General features: G+C 48.5%; 1 long non-coding RNA gene and 1 pseudogene across 1 annotated transcript; both read right to left on the bottom strand.

The window, feature by feature from the left end:
* Window positions 1-7,110: 7,110 nt before the first annotated feature.
* Window positions 7,111-12,342, bottom strand: LOC118587592 (annotated as a pseudogene).
* A 467-nt stretch (window positions 12,343-12,809) lies between these two features.
* On the bottom strand, window positions 12,810-15,521 carry LOC118587802. Its single transcript, XR_004945473.1, has 2 exons — window positions 15,246-15,521; window positions 12,810-13,008 (listed from the first exon to the last, which is right to left on the bottom strand). It is a non-coding gene; the product is annotated as an uncharacterized LOC118587802 (long non-coding RNA).
* Window positions 15,522-16,516: the final 995 nt, after the last annotated feature.

The following is a 16,516-nucleotide window of genomic DNA, read 5'->3' as shown; positions in this document are numbered from 1 at the left end:
TGTTGCCTCGGTGTCCTAAGTCCTGGGATTATAAGCACGCACCACTGTGCCGGAAATGTTCTTTCTTCTTTTGTTTTCAACGGGATCGGAATTACGGTGTTGCCCACCTAGGCGACCCACCTTTCTCTTCCTCCCAAGTACTGGGATTATAGGCATGTACACTCTACCACATCCAACTCAGCATGTTCTTTCTTCAGCTCATGCTTACGTATATCAAGACGCACTGAGCTACATATATCCTTGTCATCAATTTGAATAGGGTCTCACCGTGTAGCCCTGGCTAGCCTGGAACTCGCTTTGTAGATCAGGCTGACCTCGAACTTACAGAGATCTACATGCCTCTGTCTCCTAAGTGCTGGGATTGAAAGTGTGGTCGCCATGCCTAGCTCTTGGTTTGTTTGTCTGTCTGTGTGTTTGTTTGTTTGTTTTTCATTTTACTGAATGTTATTCCATGAAAAGACTAATAAAAATTTGTGTTTTTTTTTTTCTAACAGGTTATTTTTCTTATGAAAAACAGAGAGTCTTTAAAAAGAAAACTCCAACTCAGTGAGTTAAATTCAAGCTAAGTTTTGGTGCAGCTTTTGCCCTCCTGAGGTACTGTGAGAAGGAGATTGGATTGTCACTGTGGGCTGAGAACACATCTGCAAAGAAAAGGCAGGAGGCACCAGGTACAGTGAATGATACATGCCTGAGAGGCTCACAGTCATCCATGGCTGTGAATTTGAGGCCAGACCGAGATATATGAAAGTCTATCTCAAGAAATGGGAGGGATTGGGAGGAGGGGGAAGGGAGGGAGGGGGAGAGGGAGGGGAATGTGAATCTGAGTGTGGGGGCAGGTAACTGGAACTCTGTGACCCTGAAAAGCTCTGTGTTGTCACTAGCATATGGCAGGGAAGGGGCAGAAATTCATTACATTGGGTCCCAGCAAGGACAACAGTCTGTCACGTCTCACTGATTCAGGTTGGCAGTCACCTGACTCTCAGCTGACTGGGCCCATTAACACAGTCTCAGCTTTCATCAGAACAGCTGAGTGTCCTGGGCTAGGCTGTCTAGGTGTGAATTCCCATGCCTCTCCTCAGGGCAGAAACTCACTGCCCTTCTTCTGAACAAAATAAGGGAAGTCCAGGCTAGCAGGAAACAGCAGAGAGAAGTGGAGAGGCCAGGTAGGAGGCAATAGGGAGCAGGTAAGGCAGGCTGGAGCTGGGTCAGGGGACAGAGGCAGCCAGGGCCCATGGAGGCAGGAGGAGACCACCTTCATAGAAAGTTCTTTCCAGTGATTCCATGGCAACAGTATGACTCAGGACAAGGGTGAGGAGAAACCAAGGCCACACACAGGCAGTGACTCCCTGGAGAATGGATTTGCAAATGGGTCTCTGTCTTCACCTCTCTGGGACTCTACTAAAGGAAGGATGGGCCCCAGTAAGCAGGACATGGGCGTGGTCCAGCTGCCTAAAGGTCCAGCTGTCCCACAGGCTTCTTGTACTCTGACTTCCAGATACTTGGACCTGGATTTCTTTCAAAGCTCTTTAAACATGCTTTCTGTGAGTAGCAGATGAGCCATCTAACAGAAACCTAGAGGCCTGGATTCAGGAACCCAGGGATCAGCACCCCAAGGAAGATGGCATTAAAGATAGAAAGAGCACTTGGCTTGCTCAGCCTTGGCCAGGACCCTACGGCTCACCTGTGTCTGTGGGATAGATTGGATGCTTGCCACGTGCAAGGCAGTTTGCATGGTTCATCCCCACAGCTCCCTTACCAGGTAGGTTCATAACCTTTGCCTAAGTTACAGAAGAGGAAACTGAGGCTCAGCCAAAATGGCTACTAGCCCAGAGTCACAACGCTAACTAGCAACACAGTAGGGATTCAAGTCCGAGTTGCTCCTGGCCTGGAACTTGGCTCTCAAGCCTCCCTTCCCTATGTTGCTGAGAGCTGGACCTGGGCTATGACTAAGGACAGTTGGCATTATGAGGGCACACCCTGCAAACCAGAAATTGCTGTCTGGGTTACCTGATGTCACAGGGTCATTTCTGTCAGCTCCCATTGTACAGATAAGAAAAATGAGGTCTAGGAAGGGGCAGATAACTACCATGTGTCACTAGAGTACAGCCGGGATCAGGTCTCTGGGTCCCCATGGAGCCACAAGGGACCAATCAAGGGATGGGCCTTCCCCTGTGGCCCCCAGCCACAGCAGATTTCTGCTGAGGTTTCCAGCTGATGTTAGAGGCCAAGGCTGGGGGTAAAAAGGGAAGCTTTAATCTCCTCCGTCCTTGGAGAGATTTGAAGAAGCAGAGGAATTTCACCTTAAAACCTGATTCCTCATTATCCCTCAACCAAGTCCTCAGGGTCAGTAATGCTGACTCAGAGGAATCTGAGTCCAGTGAGCTAAGATCTATGGCCAAGCTATGATAGATCGACGCCCAGACCTTAGCAGATTAGCTACCACAAGCTCTGCAGGTCAGTTCCTCCTCCACATGCGAGGCTTTCAACTCATCCATCTACCAAACCAAACCCATACCTACCCTCCTAGACCCTCCACACACCCTGTACCCACCACTTCCCAGAACGCACCCCTCAGTTACCAAGAGAGCTGTTAAATCAGCAGAACAAAGCCCACCTGATAAAAGTGAATTCATCAAAAACACACCTACACACCTTCCATGTGCAATACTCCCTGACAGCCGTCTGCACTAGACTATTTTATATTGAAGAACACAATTTCCCTTTCTTTCTTTTTTTTTTTTTTGTTTTTGTTTTTTGTTTTTTGTTTTGTTTTTCAAGGCAGGGTTTTCCTGTGTAGCTTTGAGCCTTTCCTGGAACTCACTTGGTAGCCCAGGTTGGCCTCGAACTCACAGAAATCCTCCTGGCTCTGCCTCCCGAGTGCTGGGATTAAAGGCGTGTGCCGCAGCCCGGCTCTTCCCTTTCTTATCTGCTGACAAAAGATCTATAAAAACACACACAGGGGCTGGGGAGATGATTCAGTTGGTAAGGTGCTTGCCACACAACATAAGAGACCTGAGTTCTAATCCCCAGCAACTGTGTAAAAAGCTGGGTCCTGTCTGCAGGTACCTGTAACCTTAGCACCGGGAAAACAGAAACAGGATGGCTAGCACTTCCTGTCCAGCCAGCTGAGCCAAACTGGTAAGCCCCAAGTTCGGTAAGTGACACTGTCTCAAAAGGTAAAGTAAACAGTGATCAGGAAAGACATCTGGGCAGGGCGGTGGTGGCGCATGCCTTTTATCCCAGCACTCGGGAGGCAGAGCCAGGTGGATCTCTGTGAGTTCCAGGCCAGCCTGGTCTACAAAGCGAGTTCCAGGAAAGGCGCAAAGCTACACAGAGAAAACTTGTCTCAAAAAATAAACAAACAACAACAAAAAAAGACATCTGATATAGACTTCTGGCCTACACACACACACACACACACACACACACACACACACCAAATAAAACACACAATAAAAGACCGAGTAAGCTGATGGCTGCTTAAGGCTGGGGACTTAGGAGAATCTGGGGGTAATGCATAAAGAATATTGGGGGTTTTAGGGTACTGAAGATGAAAATGGTTTCACACTGATATCCTGATGGCTATAAAGCATGGATATAAGAAAATCATTGAAGGGTCTGGAGAGATGTCTCAGAAGTTAAGAGCCTCGATGGCATGCTCACGGCAGCTCACGACCATATGTAACTCCAGTCCCAGGGGATCCAGTCCCTTCTTCTGACCTCTGAGACCACGATGCACAAACATGGAACCATATATACATGCAGGCAACACATTCACACGTGGGGCTGGAGAGATGGCTCAGAGGTTAAGAGCACCGACTGCTCTTCCAGAGGTCCTCAGTTCAATTCCCAGCAACCACATGGTGGCTCACAACCATCTGTAATGAGATCTGGCGCCCTCTTCTGGCCTGCAGGCATACATGCTGTATACATAATAAATCTTAAAAAAAAAAAAATTCACATGCAGAAAATAATAACTAAGTCGTTTTTAAAGAAAAAAAACAGTAGTTGTGTACCTTAAATGAGTCTATGGAGATGCATCTCTATAATCCCAGCACTAGGAAAGCGGAGGCAGGAGAATCGCAAGCTCAAGGGTAGCCTGGGCTACATAATGATAGGCTATCCTGGACAATGTAGGGAGGGAGACTCTGTCTCAAAAATAACAAAAAGCAAAAAGACAAACAGGTAAATTAATGGTATGTAAATTCTACCTCTACAGAGCTATCTCTAAGCTTGCAAACACAAAGAACTGTGTCCTCCCAACCCCTTCTCTCGTGTTTATCAGGCCATGGGTCACAAGCGGCAGTGACAGTTGTCCCTACAAAGCTACTTGACCCAAGATTCCAATAACATAAATCAGTCATTTTAAAAAAAAAAAAAAAACAGAAAAAAATGAGCTTTTTGTCATGAGCAACTGTCATACTCCCTGAGGGAGAGACCGCTGCCCTACCAGCCACACACTTGCTGATAACACCAGGCTAGAGAGGGCTGGTTTTGCATCACTAATGGCCTCGAGTCTGCAATGACGTCAGCCAGGAATAACTGTGGCATGAGCTTCACAAAGAAAGGCAGTCATGTGATCCTCTCTGATTATACTAGAATGAAGGAAAGGGCCATCCAAGCGCGCTTTTAAAACCAGCCCCTGCCCAGGGAGGGAGTCTGGATTGCCAGGGAATGGGAGATGTTCAGATCCTGTCCTTGGTAGCTGCTCTGACCTGAGCTCAAGCCTGAGACCTCCCAGCCAGCCCCTCTGCTGTGGAGGTAACTCCTGAAGTGGGTATAGGTGGAGCTCACAGCAGCATCACAGAGTGAGCCTGGGGTTCAGCGGAGGTAGATGAGAACCAAGGGAGAGTTTTCTGGAGCCTTCCGGGAATGAGCTTCCTCACATCTCTTTCTAGAAATCCAGCATCACTTCCAGACAAGGCTGGATTGGTGCTTCATGATGTGTGGCAACTTATTCAGAAGGTTAGTGGCTTTAAAACAAGAAACGCTGGTTGCGTCCTGTATCTTCCACCAGTGGCCGACCAGGAGCAGCCTAAGATATACAGCACTAGCTCAGAGCTCCCCGTGAGGGGTCCCTGTCACCCCAGGCTTAGCTAGAGCTTCGGGGCCAGCATCTGAGCAGGCTATGCTTAACCTGGCCCTTCTGCAGGCCTTTTCACTGGCTGTTGGCAGTAGCCCCTGGCTTTCCTTAGCTGTGGGCCCTGGGCCTCAGTTTCTCACCTCTAGGGTGGCTGTGTGTCCTTCCCAATGTGGTAGCCATTTCCCGGCCAGAACAAAAGTCTTGAAAGAGAGAGCTGAAGGCTGCTCTGGGGTAACAGATCATCACTCCTACTCTGGTGTGTCTGCAGTAACTCACCAAGCCAGACCTATTCTAAAACAGAGGAACTGGGCTCCACCTTTGAAAGCGAGTGTCACGAACGTGTGGATATATTTAACAACCCATACCGAAGAAGCCTGAAGCTCCCCAGAGACTTTTTTCTTTCTTTCCACGATTCTAGCTTTTAAAAATGTCCCCCTTTGTACAAAACAAAATAGAAGAAATGATTACAACTGCCAAGGTGTTAATTGGTATGACATGCACACACGCACACAATCCAGATAGGAAGACAGGCTTATTTACAACAAGAAAATAAGTACAATTAAGGTAGGTGTCACAAGAAACATTTCAAAAACAAACATATGGGACAATGAATGGGTGTCACTGTTTCCGGCAGTGTGGAAGGGAGGAGAACACAGAGGGGCGGGCACACCACAAGGTATGGGTCTCACAGTATTGGTTAAAAAAATTGTTCCCAGATGTGTCACATTTTTGGCCCCTAGAGGTTTAATTCCACAGACTTGGACTACTCTAAGCGTCTAGCTACTGAGAAGAAAAGAGATTAAATAAGCTTCTGCGAGGGTTACAAAATCTCCGCTAACCAAAGCCAGCCACCACCCCGAGTTCCCTCTCCACTACAGTTCTCGAATTTTTCTGAGAAATATCCAGAAGAAACAGACACAGTGCAGTTACTGTCTCCCAGGGTAAAATCTGTGGCAACTGAAATACTGCCAGTATTACTGGTAAAATGGGAATTTCGCAGTTCACGTGAGTTGCTGTTAGGTCTTTGTTTTGTTTGGGATACTTATTTATTGGTTTTTGTTTTGTTTTAAGACACAGTCTCACTGTAGCCCTAGCTGGCTGGGAATTTCCTATGTAAACTAGGCTGGCCTTGAACTCACAATGAGCCACCACACCAGCAAGGCAGGTTTACCACAGTTGATGGGAAGACCACTTAAGATTTGTTTCTCTTATGGGCGCATGGAAGAAGGACGTCTATAAAATGCACTGAAGCTACTTCCATGCCCATTATGTGTGGGTTCCTTTCTTGCCCAACAGGTAGCAATTCTTAGGAAGCCCTTTGCCCTCGTGAGGACTCGGACCAACTTAGATCAAGTCTAGCTCTCTTTGTAACACTTCAAGTTAGCAAGTCCCTAAAGACTTCGGAACAGCAAACTTTCAGAGACTATATTCCAGAATCGTATTTCAGATCTCTATGAGTTTGAGGCCAGTCTGTTCTACACAGTCGAGTTCTGTGTCAGCTAGGGCTACGTGGTCTCAAAAATTAAAATTGAAGTTTAAAAAGTGATAAACTTAGTCTCTATATTAATGAAACCAGTTTTTCAAGCAGACCGTGGAAGCAAAAAGTAGGAGCAGCGTCCCGTAACTACAGCCCATTACCTTTATTCTAGGTAAAGCAAGCGTCAACAATTGTCCAAAGTCATCCTTCACTGCACAAAAGAGCAAAGTTCATCAATTCAGCATTTTAAAGGAAGCTGTAAAAAGTAAAAATGCAATCATCTTGGAGGAGGTGAGACTCAAAACTATTCATAATCACCAGGAGTGGTCCATTTAAGGACAACAGCTGAGCCTGCACCGGCCTATACCTGACGAACACTAAGACACTACACACAAAGCTTGACTTGGTAAGGATGGATCTCCATGAACACTGGCAAAGTGGAGGGAGCAAAGAACTACCTCTGTGACATTTTGATGTCCAGATAGTAGAGTACAGACTGTTCCCAGGATCGATGCACACGCCACTAACAGCACAGAAGGAAGTGGATGCCTTATTCCTTTCTCTTTGCTTTTTGCTTGAGAGGAATGTTTATCTAAGGTTTGGTCACTCCAATACACTTTGAAATGATCCTCTGTTGGTTTAGTCCAGGAGGCAACAGCACAAAAGTTACCATCAGGTAAGGGAGCAGCATCTTGAAGATTTACTGCCCCACTCAAGCAACCGCACAAGAGAAAGGACCGAGGTGATCAAGTATATTTTCAGCTCTTCCTTCCACAGAAAGAGGTGTTTCTACCAGTCCAAAGCCCTGCCTTGGTTTTCACTAGATTGCTGCAAGTGTCGTGAAATCTTTAGTGGTCCATTTACTGGAGCTAAAAATTCTAGGTGCCAGGATGGGAAGAAGGTGGGCAGCCAGACAGGATAGTACAGCAGAGCAGAAAACACCCACCAGCACAGATGGCCGCAGGTAGTAATGAGGAACAGCACAGACCACACCCATGATGGCCTGGAAACGAGGCTCTTTCCAACACAGAACTGTGCTGGCCATCAGCATCTCCTCTCCTATCCTTACACCTGCTCTTCCAGACATGCAGTGTCTGCAGCCAACAGGTTGCTGCTACAGCTGCCAATCCCCACACCCAGGTGCCGTCCCAGGGAGTTTGAAGTCACTCTGTCACCCTTCACAGACACTAGCAACCTGAGCACCTGCCCCAGAGACTGAACAGCCATTCTGAACACCCAAAAGAACCAATTTCTAGAAAGATGTAAAGATGCCAGCCCCCTAACCCGTACGAACTAAGCAAGCCCTAGGCCAGGCCGTCTTTGAGACTTTGCAGTCGCATGGCACACCCTCTTCAGGGGTCCAGGATGCTTCATTTCTGCTGTTTGAATCCCATCCCGAGCCTGGCAGGAATGAAGGTGGCAGTCTTGAGAGTCGTGTGGCACCAGTCACCCATGTCACTCCCCTCCTTGGGGGACATCCAGGACACTACAATCAGCTCAGCATGCACAGGGGGACATTGAATGGCTTCCACCTGATGATGACACTCTGTTAATAAGAAACCCACAGCCCAGACATATGTGGCATGTCCCCAGACAGAATACTCAAACACCAGGTCTTTGAGATCAGAGCCAGTCCCTCCCTCAGAAACCCACCATTTAGGCAGAGACCAGGCCTTCGACCTACTGCCCAGACAGTGTGATACCAATGTGCAGTAAGAAAGGGCAAAACATTCATGAGTCTAACAGAACCACCACTGTCCAGCTGTGGGGTCTTTGGCAAATATTTCCTCCTATTTATGGAAAAATTAACACACACACACACACACACACACACACACACACACACACACACACACCAACCAACAGGACTATTAAGAAAGTAGCATTATTGGATAAGATGTGGGTAGATTAAAAGAAAATCCAAATCACAGACTTTAAGAAGATAGGAATATATTGTCTCTGGCTTAAAAGAAGTCCAAAAATAGACCATCCTGGACTGGTGAGGGGTCCTCCCCAAACCCACTTCCCCATGTGAGTACTAGTCTGCATCCCCAAGGCCATCCCACAGTCCACCATGCTGCCAGAACCCTCACCATGTTATAGACCAGGGAAAGAGGAAATAGTAAAGAAGGCCAGCCTGGGCTACAAAGGGAGACCTGTTGAAAGCAAGAGGGAGGGGTAAGGGAAGAAGAGAGAGAGGACAGGATGGGGGAGGGGCAGAGGGGAAGAAGGGAAAGGAAAGGGAGACAGCCCAGGCCAAAGGGACCCTTCCCACACAGCTAGCTCGCTTTAGCAGCCTACCCTGAAGCCCCACACAAGGCCACGCATCTCACTGGCCACAACTTAGCTGTGTGACATCACCTAGCTACTCGGAACCTAGCAAGAGTGGCGATTTGGTAAGCACCAAATGTGTGTCAGCTAGCGGCCTCAGGAAGCTAGGCCACCTTCGAGAAGAATGGGAGTGAAGAACACGTGCCCGGGCTCCTGCTGTCTCCCTGAGAGTAAAGCCGATGATCTGACCCTGTCAGGCTCCTGGGCTATCATTCTGTCACTCCAGAACTTAGAGATGGAAACCTGTCTGGACCCCAGGAACCCCTGCAGGTATCACAGTGGCTGACAAAGAAAATATGACCAGTGCTTTCATTGTGTGGTAGACATTCTGTCAGCCATTCTCTCCTGGGAAGCACCACTTCTATGCCAAAGACTCCAGAGCCACAAAAGTCAGCCCCAAGTTACCTCCCTCCCTGGAAGGGACAGTTCTAACGGCAAGGGAATCAGCATGGCTGGGTCAGTCATGGGCCCTTCCAGAACTTTTTGGTTTTGTTTATGAGGCAGGGTCTCTAACCCAGGCTAGTCTTGAACTTGTGTACCAGAGGATGACCTCCAACTCCTGACCCTCTTGCTTCTACCGCCCAAGGATCCGGATTCAGGCACATTGGTTCACTGAGTGCTGGGGATGGAACTCAAGTCTGTGTGCATGGTAAGCAAGCATTGTCCCAACTGAGCTCTATCCCCCATGTCCCTTCGAGAAATTTCTTAAGTTCTTACTGGGGGGAGAGGGAGTTGGGAGAAAATGAAGCCAGAGATGAGGAACGGAGTGGAGAGCTATACAAAGCTCCACCGGTCACTGTCAGGGCTCTCGTTCTCGCCCCATGGCTCCCAGTTCCCAGCTGTACTCCTGGCTTTTTGGTAAATCCCTCCTCTGTGTCCTCTACTCCACCTAGGTTCCTTTCCTAATTCCAGCTACCTTTCCCTTTGCACCGGCGAAGAGCTCCTGTGTTTATAACACTTTTAATTATAGAATCGTGTTAGAATTCTTTGTGGAACACATGGCAGAAATCCAGCTGAAACTGGCTGAGACAAAAATGAATCCATAAAAAAAAAAAAAATTCATTGAAATCAATTTGAAAAGTTCAAGGGCAGAAGCGAGCACCCCGAAGGAAGTTGCTGGCTCGAATGCTCAGCCTGTGTTCCCGCTTCTGGTTCTTTCTTCCTTGTTGGCCACCTTCTGCAGGAAGTGCACAGAGCCAGAAGAAACACAGGAATCCCCCACCCCACCTCAGGGTCCTGGGAACTCCCTCAGCAGACAGAGAAGGACCACCCTCCCCAGTGCCCAGGATCTACCTCACTGAGAAACTGATTGGCCAGCTTGGGTCACATGCACAGCCCTTTGCCCAATCACAGTGGGCAGGGTTCTGGCATCTAATAGGATAGGTCTGCAAGCCCAGGTCCTGCTGTCTGGGCCAGACAGCACCCTGTGGTTGATGGGGCCTCAGGAGCCCTATAAGAAGAGAGAAGAGAGCATCCCTCCACTGCATAAAGGTGCTGAGCAGACTGCAGACATACTCACACAGTTTTGTTTGATGAAACAGACAAGGGGTTTTTGGGGCCAGATGGACTTGGGTTCAAATCATAGTTCAACCACTGAGTAACTGTGTGGACTCGGAAAAGCCACTTGGGCCATGTGAGAAGTAATGTTTTCATCTCCAAAATGGATCGAATCAGGCCTGCCTTTCAAGGTCGTGGCAAGGATTTAAAGATCACAAGTTCTCAAGGTAGCATATGTAACCTCATTGATCTGATGACCATCCACTGTGTCTGGACGTGGTGTTTGGACCCACTGTAAATGAAAGCCGTGTATCTCAGGGCTAGAGAGGTGGCTCTGTGGTTAAGAGCACATCCTGCTATTATTATTATTATTATTATTATTATTATTATTATTATTATTTACTTTTATTTTATGTGCATTGGTGTTTGCCTGCAGGTCAAATCTTTGAGTTACAGACAGTTGTTAGCTGCCATGTGGGTGCTGGGATTTGAACCCGGGTCCTTTGGGAGAGCAGTCAGTGCCCTTAACCACTGAGCCATCTTTTCAGCCCCCACATCCTGCTCTTATAGAGAGCCGGAGTTCTGTTCCCAGCACCCATAATTGCCTGTAACTCAAGCTCCAGGGGATCCAACGCCTTCTTCTGGCCTCCTTGGGCACCTACACTCATATACACATAACCCACTCAGACACATAATCATAATTAAAGATAAAATAAATCTGGGAGGGGGGATGTGTCTCTTTCCCTGTTTGCTTCCATGGGTCCAGCTCCAGGCATTTCACTAAGTCACACAATCAGCTCCCCAACACACATCCCCCACCCAGCAACCCTCTTACTGAACAAGTTATTACTCAGGGAAAGGAGTGGACCCAGAGATGTATAACAAGAAACAAGCCCTGGAGATGAGCATGGCTTTACTAACCCTAAGCAGCAGCATATGGCTGTTAAACCCTTTGTACTATTATTGCCACTCAGTTCCCGTGTGTGTGTGTGTGTGTGTGTGTGTGTGTGTGTGTGTGTGTGTGTGTGTGTGTGTGTGTGTGTGTTGAATAAGTCTGTGTGTACACATGTATGCACAGCACAAATGGAGACCAGAGGCTGACAACCATATGTATTCCTCAAATGCATCTCCAGGTTTGATTTTGTTGTTTGTTTTGAAACACGGTCTCTCGGTGAACCTGCAACTCACTGTTTAGGCTCAACTGGCCAGCAAGTCCCTGGGGGGCTTCACCTCCCCACACTTGGGCAATAGATACACACCATCACACCTGCCTTTTTTTCCTTTTGTGTGAGTGCTGGGGATCTGAACTCCGCCCCTCATGCTTGGACAGCAAGCGCCTTTAGCTTTTGTCAGCTTGACAAATACTAAGTCACCTGGGAAAACTCAATTAAGGCATTTCCTCCATTGGATTGGCCTGTGCACAGGTCCTCGGGGGCATTTTCTTGTTGGATGGTTGATGTGGGAGGAGCCAGTCCACTGCGGGCAGTACCACCCCTGGGTAACTGATCCTAGTTTGTATAAAAAGCCGACTGAAGAAGCCAGATAGCAGCATTCCTCCATGGCTGCTTCAGTTCCTGCCTCCAGGTTCCTGCCTGGGCTCCTGCCCGACTTCCCTCCATGACGGACTCTAACCTGTAAGACACAATAAACCCTTTCTTCTCCAGGTTGCTTTTGGTCATGGTGTTCACCACAGCAAGATGAGGCAAACATCTAGGGCAGACAGTCACGTGGCCCCTTGAGAGTAGAGAGGCTTTCCTGAGGAAAGAATGAAGCATGGCCTTCCTGCCCGGGAAGGGGGCTTATAACAACTGACCGGTTCGCGTCTGAAAGGAAAAAGCCCCACTTTGGCGACTCTTCCACTCTTACATATTACCTGCTGTTTCTGCTTCTTCTCTTTCTTCTGAGAAGGGACCTCAAAACCCCGGCTCACATGATCATCCTGCCTTAGTCCCATAAGTACCCGGGACTCCCTATGAGTACCTTGTGCCTCATGGGACTTTGTCTCTCTTTCTTGTGGTAGTGGGGACCAAACCTGAGGTCCTGCCCACGCTAAACAAGCTCTCTACACTGAGCTACATCTACAGCCTTTGGAACTATTTCTTAGTGGACCCTGATCTACTCCTCTGTCTAGAAAAATTGAAATGAAAGGAGGTATAAAATACAGTTGACAGCTGGGCAGTGGTGGCGCATGCCTGTAATCCCAGCACTTGGGAGGCAGAGGCAGGCGGATCTTTGTGAGTTCGAGGCCAGCCTGGTCTACAGACTAAGATCCAGGAAAAGGTACAAAGCTACACAGAGAAACACTGTCTCGGAAAAAAAATGCAGTTGACAGAAATTTGGGGGTGAGTGAGGATTTGGAAGTTAAGGGGAGTGGGGGAGAGATACAACCTGGAAACTGTCAATTGATTCAAACACAGAGACTGGAAACGCCAAAGGACTTTATTTGGGGTCTCAGCAAATGGTAGCTCAGGAAACATGAACTCAAATATCTGAATCACTGTTCCAAATAAGATAGGGGAGGCAGGAAATGTCGATTTATTACAAAGCCCTAACAAGACTCTTTGAGGAAGCAACTTCTGTTGGAGTTGAGAACAAGTGTGTGACAGGGACATTGTGACAGCTAAAAAAAGATAAAGAACAGAATGTAGGCATTAGTGACAACATCCACAAAGCAAGAATTAATAACCCTTTGATGTTTCCCCAAGTCCCCAAGACATCTACAGGCAAAGGGTGACCAACCAACCACACACACACACACACACACACACCAGTAGCTAAGATGGTGGTCACTGCCTCCCAGTACCAGCAAAGTTCTGATTTTCAGCCACAGTCCTCACCAGAGCATGTTCCCAGCTAGGAACTCTGCAAGTGACACTTCTAAGGATCAGCCCCAGGGCCCCGGCCACCGCGGCAGCCTATGGGAACTTACCCAGCTGAATTTCCCATGGGTTGACCTCCTGAGCACTGATCTTCATTCACCTGCCCTGTGCAGCATCTCCTTGCTCCCCAGCTTGAGAGGTGAAGGGTTACAGCAGTGTGCTGCTGCCAGTATGCAGGGCAGCCACTCTACCTGTCCCCAGACCCTGCTGGTCCCGCCTGTCTCCTTCACAGCCATGGTCCCCTTTTCACCTTAGATGCTGGTGGCTCAGCACCCCTGGAACCCTGGACATTTGAACTCTGGACCACTTCCCTCCCCATCAAGGCATGTGCTAAAATACTAAAATTTGCTCCAAAGTTGTTGTGGTTTTTTTTTTTAAGATAGTTATAATTTTTCTCTTGAAACTATTCAGCTAGAAGTAGCTGCTTTGTAATTGGAACTTCCCAAAGAGAGAGAAGCCTAGCCCACACATTCCTCCAATTGTAATGAAACGTTTATGGATACTAAATTTAAGAATTAATGAGGTTGATAAAATGTTACAGTTGGATGTTTTATTACAAATTTATTGGTTTTCATTTGGGCAGGATTCTCATGTTAGGGCCAAGCATTTCTTTTCCAATTATCATGCTGGCGTGGGCCTCTGAGGATGCCCAGTAGTGAGCTCCTTAGTGAGCAGACCCAGAGCCCTGTGCACACACACACACACACACACACACACACACACACACACACACACTATACCTTCACACACCACACACACATGCTGTATGTGCACACACAAACTGTATGTGCACACACACCACACACATACTGTGTCCTTACACATGCCACACACCCATACACACCACATACACATATACATATACATACACACCATGCCCTTAGACACATACACACGTATGCCTCAGCAATACTTTGGTGCAGAGGATTTGGCAAGTCAAAACAGGGACCCAGAAGCAGTGTCATGTTACTTCATGTGACAAGAGTACTACTTTTTTGAGACTTATTTTTTATGTATATGTCTCTGTATGCCAATATGTAGGGGTGCCTAAGGAGGCCAGAAGAGGCCACTGAGCTGGAATTACAAACAATTGCGAGCCACCCATGGGGGTGCCAGGAACCAATGCAGGTCCTCTGGAAGAGTGAGAAGCACTCTTAACCAATAAGCCACCTCTCCGTCCCCTGACAGAGTACTTCTTTACTGCTTAAGCTGCAAAGGGCACAGAACCCAAAACAAGTGATCCTCACTGGCATGGCCATTTCTTTCCTCCTGAGAGAGTAGGTCCTAGCTAAAGGGGAGGGCCACGTGCCCTGGGTTCCATCGTGAACACAGAGAAGTTGCTGGTACTTGTTCCGTGGCTGCAGGCTCTACCTTGTAAGCAGGTGATATTGGTACGAGTTGACGGGAGAGATTTCTGCGTGGCACAAGGACAGTGCCCTGAAAGGGGGCGGGGTGGCTTTGAAAAGCAGACATTGGAAACGGGAGCACAGTAGCCAGCCCCCTTCAGATCCAGATGGAGGGATGGAGTGAGTCAGCCTTCAGCCATGTCTGTAGCAAGGACTGAGGCAGAGACAAAAAACGTTTGCTCCTGTCTTTTTTTTTTTTAATAATTTAATTTAATTTTACATATCAGCCATGGGTTCAGCTACCTGCCTCCTTCACTTTCACAATGATCTGCTGAAATTCAATTTCTCGCCACCGGGTGGAGCCAATGTCCACAATAACAGAGTTGGGCTCCGATGCTCTGCAGCTGGGATCTGAAAGCTGTTGGTTCGGGAGACAGCCATAAGGAAGGGTAGGCTATTTCAGAGTTCTTCCCCGGGACCAGATAAGGACATCGGAGAGAAAACTCTGTTCCAGAGCGCACTTTGTTTTTTGTTTTGATTGTTTTTAATCTAAATCGTCTTCTCTGTCTAGACCCACGGTAAAAGCTAAGTAGACTCAAAGCCGACCCTAGCAGTCCCAAACCCCCACTTACCAGATGTGTGATGCCCTGAGCGAGGGTCAAGAGGAGTTGGAGAGGGCTGCCTGGAGCAGCTGCTCCCAGCTCCAGCTCCTGCGGCTGGAGAGAGCATGCATGAGGCCAAGTCACCTCCAGAAAGGGCGATCCTGAAACCGGAGGTGGGGGAACCTGCCACACCTCAAAGTATACATTTGCACACGCTCTCCGGAGGCCGTCGCCTCCAGCACCGCCCGGGGCGGGCCGGAATGGTACTCAACAGAGCTTAAAGCTTTGCAAAGCAGACGCTGCTGAACGAAGCCCCACACAAGCTGCAGATGCAGGTGGAGGGGGCGGAGCTCGGGGCCCAGAGGCTTCCTCATTGGATGTAGGGGTTGCTGGGGTACTGACGAGGTGGGGGGGGAGTAGCTGAGGAGGAGGGGTGGAACCTGAATGGACTGAGAGGTGTGGGTTTTGAAAGAAGGACTGCGTGGGAGGAGGTGCAGAAACCCGGGGCAGGTGTGGCGGGATCTTAGCTGGTATCAAGAGTGGCCATTAACCTTGTTGTCCTTAGGTACACGAGCACATGGTCCCAGATTTACTCAGGAATAACCAAGCTCCCCCGTCATCTCTCCAGGGACCGGGGCGGGGGGTGGGGGGTGGGGACAGAGCTTCGCAGGCCCAGTATCCAGCACAGAGCCTCCCCGCCCCTCCCCCGCCCCCCATCTTTCGTGGTGGCCCTTTCTCTTCTCACCTGGTTGTAATGAGTTCATTATCGATCCATAGCTACTCACTGAGCACCTACTGTGTACAGGTTCTGAACCAGGTGCCAGAGGAAAAGCTGTGATGTGGATGAGTGTACCCCTAAAGTGCCTTGCTCCTTTACCCCAGGGAATACAGAAATCTAGCTAGAACTGGACTGGGAGCTTCCTTCCTGCTGACTAGCCTTCCTTGGGCCAGAACACTGGGGCAACACTGGCTGCTGAAGGAGAATTATCATCGCTAGTCTTACTCAGCTGTGGACCCTGCCTGCAACAGTACCGACCAGCCAGGCAAGATGAGCCCACTGTGCAATAGTAGCATGTCGGCCATGGCCCCTGCAGAGGGGGGACTCCACATCTGGTACTTTAAACCCAATCAAAAGCCAGTGACTGAGGAGGTCAGAGCGAAGAAGCTGCTGCTATTGTTTGGCTAAGTGGACATGATGTGTCTGTCAAACTTGCCTTCCAAACAACTGTGGTTTTGCCCATAGAATAATGTTGCTAAAAATACACAGCTGGTCAAGGTACCTGAATGTCGAGCCATAAACA

This window comes from Onychomys torridus, chromosome 7 (assembly GCF_903995425.1).
Source record: "Onychomys torridus chromosome 7, mOncTor1.1, whole genome shotgun sequence".
Lineage (NCBI taxonomy): Eukaryota > Metazoa > Chordata > Mammalia > Rodentia > Cricetidae > Onychomys > Onychomys torridus.
This window is presented reverse-complemented; position numbering and strand designations above follow the sequence as displayed.